This window comes from Aulonocara stuartgranti (assembly GCF_965226115.1).
Source record: "Aulonocara stuartgranti genome assembly, chromosome: 20".
Classification (NCBI taxonomy): domain Eukaryota; kingdom Metazoa; phylum Chordata; class Actinopteri; order Cichliformes; family Cichlidae; genus Aulonocara; species Aulonocara stuartgranti.
In genome coordinates this window covers 2,807,287-2,816,761 of record NC_138956.1, presented here as the reverse complement: position 1 = coordinate 2,816,761, position 9,475 = coordinate 2,807,287, and the positions used below count along the sequence as shown (strand labels likewise).

The 9,475-nt window shown below is 40.8% G+C and overlaps 1 long non-coding RNA gene across 2 annotated transcripts; it reads left to right on the top strand.

The window, feature by feature from the left end:
* Positions 1–5,884: 5,884 nt before the first annotated feature.
* Positions 5,885–8,497, top strand: LOC309696603. 2 transcript variants are annotated; one of them, XR_014273555.1, is made up of 3 exons: positions 5,885–6,445; positions 6,850–7,681; positions 7,846–8,497. It is a non-coding gene; the product is annotated as an uncharacterized lncRNA (long non-coding RNA). The 2 variants fall into 2 exon arrangements; XR_014273556.1 differs by having other exon boundaries at positions 6,784–7,681.
* The last annotated feature ends 978 nt before the right edge of the window (positions 8,498–9,475 follow it).

Here is a 9,475-nt window from a genome sequence, read left to right as displayed (position 1 = left end):
AGCCAGACTGCACCAAGGAGGTGTGTGAGTCTCTCCCTGAGTCTCTCACCCGTGCACGTTTAAAACTGCTCTAGGTGTCTGAGTGATATTTCATTGCATCTGAGTACTTTGATAATAGAATATCTTTAACAACTGGAATTACAGTTTTTCTCAGTTGCTTTGGTGCATTTCTCACAACAGAACTAAACTTTGCACAATAGTTAGTTCAACCTCCACAACATGTAGTCGTTTTGGCACAACCTTGTGCCAGTTTCATGTTCATTTCGCTTCATGTCCGAAGCAGTTGAGTAAGTACAAATATCTAAAGAATGGTCACTTTTGACTTGCTATTCATCACCATCTCCTTGCTTTTATCATGAATGTCACAATTATTTATACTTGTACCGACTGAATAGTCATTGTCCTTACAACTAATAGTCTTCATTTCATTGCTTGTGTCAGTGCACTCAAAATTGTTGAACATCTTGTCAAACAATTTGTACACCCATTTTGAAAACCCTATTTTTAAGGAGTTTCCATGAAAATCTCCATAAATTACTTTTCTCAGGTGAACTTTATCTCACACTAATGAAAATTGGTGTGTGTTACTCTTACTTGCAACCAATGAAAAGCCTCTTCTACCCAGTCACAGGTGAATCGCGTTACAGTATCCCCTACTCTACAAGTATATATATAATGTAAACCAACAGACAGGATTGGCATGAGGTGCATACTGAATCTACAAAACATGGAACGTCAGCCTTGTGGAAGAGGGGTGAGGATCGGTGGAGGACGAGGACGAGGACAAAACCGGGTAAGAAGAGGCCAACCACATAGACACGTCCCTGACGAAATCAGGGCAACACTTGTGGATCATGTGATAAACCATGGCCTCACAATGGCCGAGGCTGGTCGAAGGGTGCAGCCAAATGTTGGGAGAACTACTGTAAGTTCTATTATTCAGACATTTCGTCAGGAAAACAGGCAAGCATACTGTAATGTAGTTATTCAGCACAAACTAATTTGCTCTGCACTTTCATAGACATACAGGAGACTTGCATTAGGACATGACCTTATAGATCTTTACAAGCATTAGCAAACAGGATGTGCGCTTGGTGTTGAAAGAGCTGGATCCCCTTGTTTGAGGCAAGCAAGAAGTTTCACACGAAGGAACTATTTTTCAAAAGGGCCGATCCTCACCTGGCACCTGGAATCATATGATAAACTGAAGCCATATGACATCTGTATCAACGGAAGTGTTGATGGTTTCTCAAGGAAAATAATAATAACATTTTATTAGTAACTATATATTTTTAAATCTAGTGTTAAATCCTACCTTATGTTCTTGATTATTCAGGAAATGTTTAAATCTGATAATGTTTACTTGTTAATTTATCATTTATTAAGGCAGTATAAAAAAATATATAGATCATTTGTATATCACATTATGGGAAAATGCACAGACTTTTTCAAGAGGATAGCTTGTGATGGTAATTTGGTTTTTAACACACACAAAACACACAACTTTTAGACTTTTGTAAACTAGTTCTCATCAACATTAACTTTCAATTACTTTTTCTCAACCAAAAATTGAGATTTGCAAAAGAAAAATTAACCAGGTTTTTACCCCCTAATCAAATGTACATTATGTTGATGTTGGGAGATATTGATTATGAAGTGGTTAGACAGGGGAGGAGCCACACACAGGTAATATCACCTCAACCTCCTAAAAGCATGGAAAGAGTTCACAGGTTACCTGAGCATAAAAGAGAAATTGTTCAGAAGGAATCCGCTAAGCTGATAAAAATGGGAGCAATAGAAGAGTCGCACTATGCATGGTGTATCCCCATAGATCTTGCAGTGAAGAAAGATGGGTCTATACGGTTCTGTGTTGACTACCACAAGTTGAATGAGGTGTAAAAGTTTGAAGTGTACCCCATGCCCCGGCTTGACAAGCTCCTGGACCGGTTAGGCACTGCTTGATTTTCCATAATGCTGGATTTGACCAAGGGCTACCGTTTGTAGAGTCTAAGGGGAAAAAACAGCCTTTCCCACTCCGTACGGTTTGCACCAGTTCACACTTCCGTTCAGCTCGTTTGGAGCCCCAGCCACCTTCCAACGCCTCATGGATTGGGTCCTGTGCCCGCATGCAGTTTATGCCACCACCTACTTGGATGATGCTATCATCCACTGTAACACCTGAGTGGAGCGTGTGCAGCTAATGCTTGGAGTCCCTAAGGCAGGGGGACTGCCTTAGGGACAAGGGAGCCTCGGGGAGTTCAAGGAGAAAAAGCCTACTCTGTAATTAGGAGGTAGCGAACAAGAAGAAATTGTTCAAGTGGCCACTCATTCAATGATGAGGATGTACACATTATGGACAGGTAGGAACTCTGGTTTGAGCAGGGAGTCAAGGAGGGCATTTACGTGAAAAGGAAAAGACCATCTCTAAATCCAGGAGGGGGCCTCCTGGATCACTGGTCTTTGATTAGTGGTTGTTGATCAATGGACATGAGAATTTGCATATTAATGATCAAAAAACTGATTCCACAGCCCATTGTTCATTCACTGGGATAGTTTCAGTCATTGGGGAAAGGTACTGTTTATAAGGTTGGGGAAACCTGCAGTCAGCTGACACTGAAGAAGTCACGTGGATGAGTGACGAAATGTTTCTCCCATTGAAAACGCTATGTTGGGGACGTTGACAGAATTGGGGCCAGTATATGAAACCACCTGCCTTAGACTGATCAATATACTAGATGAATTATCTGAAACTGTTAATACTGTCTGACCATTTTTATTGGTGCACCATGAGTACCAAAATTTTGTGGGCTTAACACTAATTATGAAGACTAGAAAAGCCAGATTAGTGCAATGCTCTGTGCTCAAAAATGGTCTATAGAACAGCAGTGTCATTTTGTGCTGAGTGCGTTAGGAGGAGAACCACTGTGCAAATTCTTATTTTGGAGCAAGTGGAACAGGATACACCAGATAAGATCTTTCTTTAACTTAAAGAACTGTATGGGGATACAACAGCTGTGGGTTCCCTGTGTGCCATGTTTTACGATTGCAGATAAAGACCAAAAGAGCTTATTAAAAAGTTTACTTTATGTTTAAGAGAGCTAGGTCATCGCTTGCAGATAAAAGAGCCACAAGACCCTCGGCGTGCAGACCTGCACATGATCAGTTTGTCTAGGGCCTCAGAGAGAATGAGATCCAATGAGATCTACGGCATCTGTTAAGGCATGATCCTAATCTTTCATTCGAACAGGTGCATAAGATCTCAAAAATACTCTTCAGGAGGAGCTGAGGGAATTTGCTCGACCAGCACCAATTCCACAGATATGCCAAGCTCCCGGAAGGGAGCGAGAAAGGCAGGACTTTAGTCCCTGTTGGTTTCAGGAGATGTGCTGAAGTTTCAGAGCCACTCCAAGAGACAAAGCAAATTTCATTGCCAGTAGAACATCCAGGGCATGAGTGAGATCAACAAGGGCAAGTAAGTGTGGAATCAGTGGACACGTGGCAAGGGAGTGTTGGGGAGCTCCATCCAAGATGGCTTTAAATGATTAATTCCAGTCACTATGGACCAGGTGACTGGGAAGGATGACAATGGTCCAGTCCAGATAAACCACTCTCAATTTTTAGGAGCATTTTTAGAGGTATTTGTTGATGGTAAGGAAGTGATATTTTTGTTAGATACTGGTTTTAATGTAACAATAATGCCTGAAGCCTGTTTTAAGAGGTTGTTTGGAGATCATGAACCAGGAAATGAAAGAGATCTCAACTGGTTAAAGTGGAAAACAGCAAATGGATTAGCAATTCCTTATGTGGGCTATGTTTTAGCCGAAGTACAGATGGGAGATATTACTCTGAAGGATATGGGAATTGTGATGACAATAATAATCCAAATGCACTGCCTATTTTAGGAATGAATGTCATTGTTCCATGCTGGGATATGCTTTTCTCAAAGCCTCAGATACAGATGCTGTTGGATCCAATGTAAACACTCAACAAGTATGGGCAGCAGCTTTTCAGGACTGTCAGAGAATTCTGCCTGCAATAGGACTCTTCGACCAGCTTATCGCCACCCAGTGGTAATCCCTGGACAGAGTGAGCAGGTGATTTGGGTCAGGGCCCCACAAACACTAGGGAAAGAGCAATGTATTTTGGTGGAACCACTTGAGGGGCTTAGTACAGTTGCTGTTGCTCGATCTCTAGGAACTGTCTGTAGAGACAGAGTCCCCATCGAAGTAAGGAATCGCAACCATTTTTTTTATATTATTGTACGAGGTTATGAGGCCTTTGCTATATTCTCTACTGAAAACGTTGACATTCAGGAACCTTTTGAAATTAATTTTATAGCAAAACAGGCCAGGTATTGCTGAAGTTGGTGTCCACCAACTACTAACTGGGCTAGTAATGCACCTGATATTGAAGTTATGACACAAGGGAATTCAAACCTATCTACAGAGGAGCAAGACAAGCTAAGATGCTTGCTTGAATCGAAGAGATCTTGACGGTGCTGACTAAATCAAAATACTATTCTATCTTTGATTTAGCTAGTGGATTTAATATCATGCAATCCCGACACCAGTCAAAATCAAGTAGAATATGCACAGAGCATAGAACAAGACATCTTAGCATCATGCTCATTACTGTCGTCTCTATTCAGCTCAAGCAGCTGCACTGGTAGCATTCACACAAGCATGTGAAATTGCTAAGGTCCAAATAATCACTTTATCTGATTCCAGATATGCGGTGATAAATTATTTTGTCACATTACGGAAACAATAGTTTTTAACTAATTCAGAGAAATCCACTGCACATCATAAACTTGTAGCTCCATTGTTGGAGGCCTCGTTACTCCCAAAGACCTTTCTGTAAATGTGAAGCGCACACTAACTCAGAAGACTCTGTTTCTACAGACAGCTATACACTGGATGCTTCAGCCAACACAGCAGCTAATCAGAAGTTGAAACCAGACCACAGCATGACATCAAAACCACACGCTCTCCAAACACTGACTTACAGACTACCCATAGCAAGGTTACCCAGAGGAGAAATGTGTGGAAAACAGCAGGAGTGTACATAACAGGTGAGGTCCTGTATGGCCCTAGTGACAAACCATATCTGCCCCACATTTTTTCCCCTCATTATGCTAAATTGACACATAGGAAGTGTCATGGTCCTGGGTCTTTGACCTCAGGTTTTTGTTTGGACTTTTTCATTCTTTGGAATTATGAGATGATTATGTTTAGCTGTTGAGAGACTGTTTTACTTAATTATGTTTCTAGTTTTTGGTTCTTGCTTGTTTTCATGGCTGTTTTCTTTTTCATGTGCCGTCTGACTACGTCTCGTTTGTGTTCAGTCTTCAGCATCTCCTGATGCTGTTTGTCTGATCTCTGTGTCTTTTTGTCTCCATGTCTATTCATTCCAATGTCCCCGTGTAAAGTTTACGTGTCTTAGTCTGGGTTTCAGTATGTGTTACTTCCTGTCTTATTTCAATAGGCTCTTGTCCTGAATGCGTTTAATTTTGCTTCCCTTTTTTATGTGATCTGAACTGCTACCATGTGGTGATTAAAAAGTAGTGTTTGGTGCTTGCTGGGATGTTTTCCCTTCTAGCAAACAAGATTCAGGTGCAGTAGCCAAAGCGTTTCTGTGAGAAATAAACCCAAGGAAACTGATTAGAAATCTCCAGAGAACCAGCTCCTGCTGAAAGTAGAAAGTGTGGCAGTGACTATTCCAGATACTACAGACAACCCAGACAGAGGTTAAGGTCAAAGGTTGCACCACTTAGATTCATCCCAGCCATTGCAAGATTCCATGTTGAGATTTCCCTGTCATCATACACCCAACAAGGGTGTATGATGTACTCTGACCTTTCAATCTACAGCTGCACTGGTGTCAGAGTATTTTTGCTTTTGAAGGTTTTATTATTCATATAATAATCAGCTAAGAGTGTTTATATTTCTGTTCTGTACTCAACCAGCTGCATATTTTAATTGCTGGCTCCCTACTCTACAACGGAAACTGTTTGCCTTCACACTAGCAGGAAACCGCCACCCACGAGTAAGAAACAACCTTGTAGAGAACACGAAGTTTTTTGATAAACCACACCTGTTTTCTTGACAAGATAAGGATGATATTTCCTTTTTTGTATGCTTCATGATGTGTATAAATAAAGCCAGACTGCACCAAGGAGGTGTGTGAGTCTCTCCCTGAGTCTCTCACCCGTGCACGTTTAAAACTGCTCTAGGTGTCTGAGTGATATTTCATTGCATCTGAGTACTTTGATAATAGAATATCTTTAACAACTGGAATTACAGTTTTTCTCAGTTGCTTTGGTGCATTTCTCACAACAGAACTAAACTTTGCACAATAGTTAGTTCAACCTCCACAACATGTAGTCGTTTTGGCACAACCTTGTGCCAGTTTCATGTTCATTTCGCTTCATGTCCGAAGCAGTTGAGTAAGTACAAATATCTAAAGAATGGTCACTTTTGACTTGCTATTCATCACCATCTCCTTGCTTTTATCATGAATGTCACAATTATTTATACTTGTACCGGCTGAATAGTCATTGTCCTTACAACTAATAGTCTTCATTTCATTGCTTGTGTCAGTGCACTCAAAATTGTTGAACATCTTGTCAAACAATTTGTACACCCATTTTGAAAACCCTATTTTTAAGGAGTTTCCATGAAAATCTCCATAAATTACTTTTCTCAGGTGAACTTTATCTCACACTAATGAAAATTGGTGTGTGTTACTCTTACTTGCAACCAATGAAAAGCCTCTTCTACCCAGTCACAGGTGAATCGCGTTACAGTATCCCCTACTCTACAAGTGTATATATATAATGTAAACCAACAGACAGGATTGGCATGAGGTGCATACTGAATCTACAAAACATGGAACGTCAGCCTTGTGGAAGAGGGGTGAGGATTGGTGGAGGACGAGGACGAGGACAAAACCGGGTAAGAAGAGGCCAACCACATAGACACGTCCCTGACGAAATCAGGGCAACACTTGTGGATCATGTGATAAACCATGGCCTCACAATGGCCGAGGCTGGTCGAAGGGTGCAGCCAAATGTTGGGAGAACTACTGTAAGTTCTATTATTCAGACATTTCGTCAGGAAAACAGGCAAGCATACTGTAATGTAGTTATTCAGCACAAACTAATTTGCTCTGCACTTTCATAGACATACAGGAGACTTGCATTAGGACATGACCTTATAGATCTTTACATATAGACGTAGTGTAACTGAAGCGCAGACTTGGCCCAGGTGTGGCATAGTGTGCTGTGGTACAATACAGTAATGCTGTAAAGAAAGGAGTTTTGAATGATAGTCCTGTAACAATTACTGTAAGCATGTTTGCGCTTATTTATGTTTGTTTTTTCATCTGCATCTCAAAAAGGACTGCCCGACAACCTAGAAGAGGTGGAAGAGGTCCACTTTTGACTCCGCAGCAAGAGGAAAGAATTTGTGCAATGGTGGCTGCAAACAACGCTTTGAGACTGAGAGAAATACAAAGAACTGTCGTAGAAGATGACACCATCTTCGGAAATATTCAGTCAATATCAATTTCCACCATAGACAGAGTCCTCAGACGGAATGAAATGTCCATGAAGCAATTGTACAAAGTACCATTTGAACGGAACAGTGATCGAGTGTAGAAGCGCCATCACCAGTATGTACAGGTAAAACATGTTTGCATATGTACCTCTGTTTACTGTAAAAGTTTAGGCCATGTACTGCACTTACATTTATGCATGTTACTGTAATCTTATTTACAGTTCAAACTGTACAATCTGTTGTGCCAAATGCACCATTACAGACTTTTTTATTCTCATCCTTTGGATAGCGTATCCTGGAATTGGAGGCCAGGGAACCCCTGCACATGTTTGTATATCTTGACGAAGCGGGATTCAATCTCGCAAAAGGCAGACGGCGTGGATGAAAGAGCCACCATTGATGTCCCAGGCCAACGAGGAGGAAATATTACAATGTGTGCAGCAATCTCAGAAAATGGCGTTCACACCCATATTCCTCGTATTGGTGCATACAATACACAACACCTGTTGGCTTTTCTGGACGCTCTTTATAGGGACCTAATCCCACAAAATGAAAGGGATGATCCTGGTGACAATCGGACAATGTATGTAGTGGTTTGGGATAATGTTAGCTTCCATCACTCTGCTGTAGTCAGGCAGTTGTTTGCAGCACACGACAGGATGCTTATGGAGTTTCTTCCTCCTTACACTCCATTCCTAAATCCAATTGAGGAGTTTTTCTCTTCCTGGAGGTGGAAGGTATATGACAGGCATCCACATACCCAAATGACCCTGCTAGCAGCTATGGATGCAGCTTGTGATGACATCACAGCAGAGTCCTGCAGAGGGTGGATTCGACACTCCAGAAGATGCTTTCCCCGATGCATCGATAGAGCTGACATTCGCTGTGATGTTGATGCAAATATGTGGGCAGACAGATGGGAGCGTTTAAATATCAATGATTGATATGCAGCAGTGTCTGGTTTTTTTGTTTGTTTGTTTTTTGTTTCATGACTACTGCAGTAAGGTTTACTGTCTAAGTGAGTTTATGTTTGCTGTAAAATGTTTGATTTACTGTATTTCCCCAGTTGCACAATGCTGTGAACAGTTTCAATTAAATATTATCAAGAGTGCATATGAATTGTCTTGATTTTTCTTTACAATTTATGGTTTTCAACATGCCGTGCATGCTGTCCAGACTTGACATGTCATTGGGAAGCACCTACAAAGAAATCCGTCACAATGAGAACATGTTCAAACCATTTGATTTTGTGACCAAAGGTGCTGGTGTAGTGACTTGTAATTGTGACAGCCCTGACACTTTGATATAAGTACTTGCTTTTGATGGATATATTATCTGTTTTGATTAAGGGACTTGCTTTTGAAGCATTGACTACTTATTTTGAACAACTGACTCACTTTTGCAAGTTATCCACCATGTTTTGCAGTTTGCACTAATTGTTTTGAGAAGAGCCTTAGTAGTGGTGCAGAGATCAATTCTGTGAGAAATGCACCAAAGCAAATGAGGGAAAAACTGTAAAAGAAAAAAAGGCACTGTTAAGGAGTTTTTACTGTTTTATTTGATTATGCTTCAAATGTTATGTTATACTTATGTTCACATATTTCACCAGACAGTTTTCTGTTGAAACAAGAAGCTGACTCTGTGACCTTTACCGCAAGAGATCAGTACAGAAATACATATCTGCAGAAGTTGACTTGTATCTTATTCTTAGAAATTGACTTGTAGCACACACACTCCGTGACACACACAGCTTACACACAGACAGCATCAGGACCTGCATAACAGGAAATGTGATTATATTTGCATATTGACGATGTAACCTATGAAAATAAACGAATACTGCAGTTCGGTGTGATTGCTCTCTGAGTATTTCACCCGTGCAGCACGTTAACTATCTCGAGTGTCTCAGTGTTGTTTAT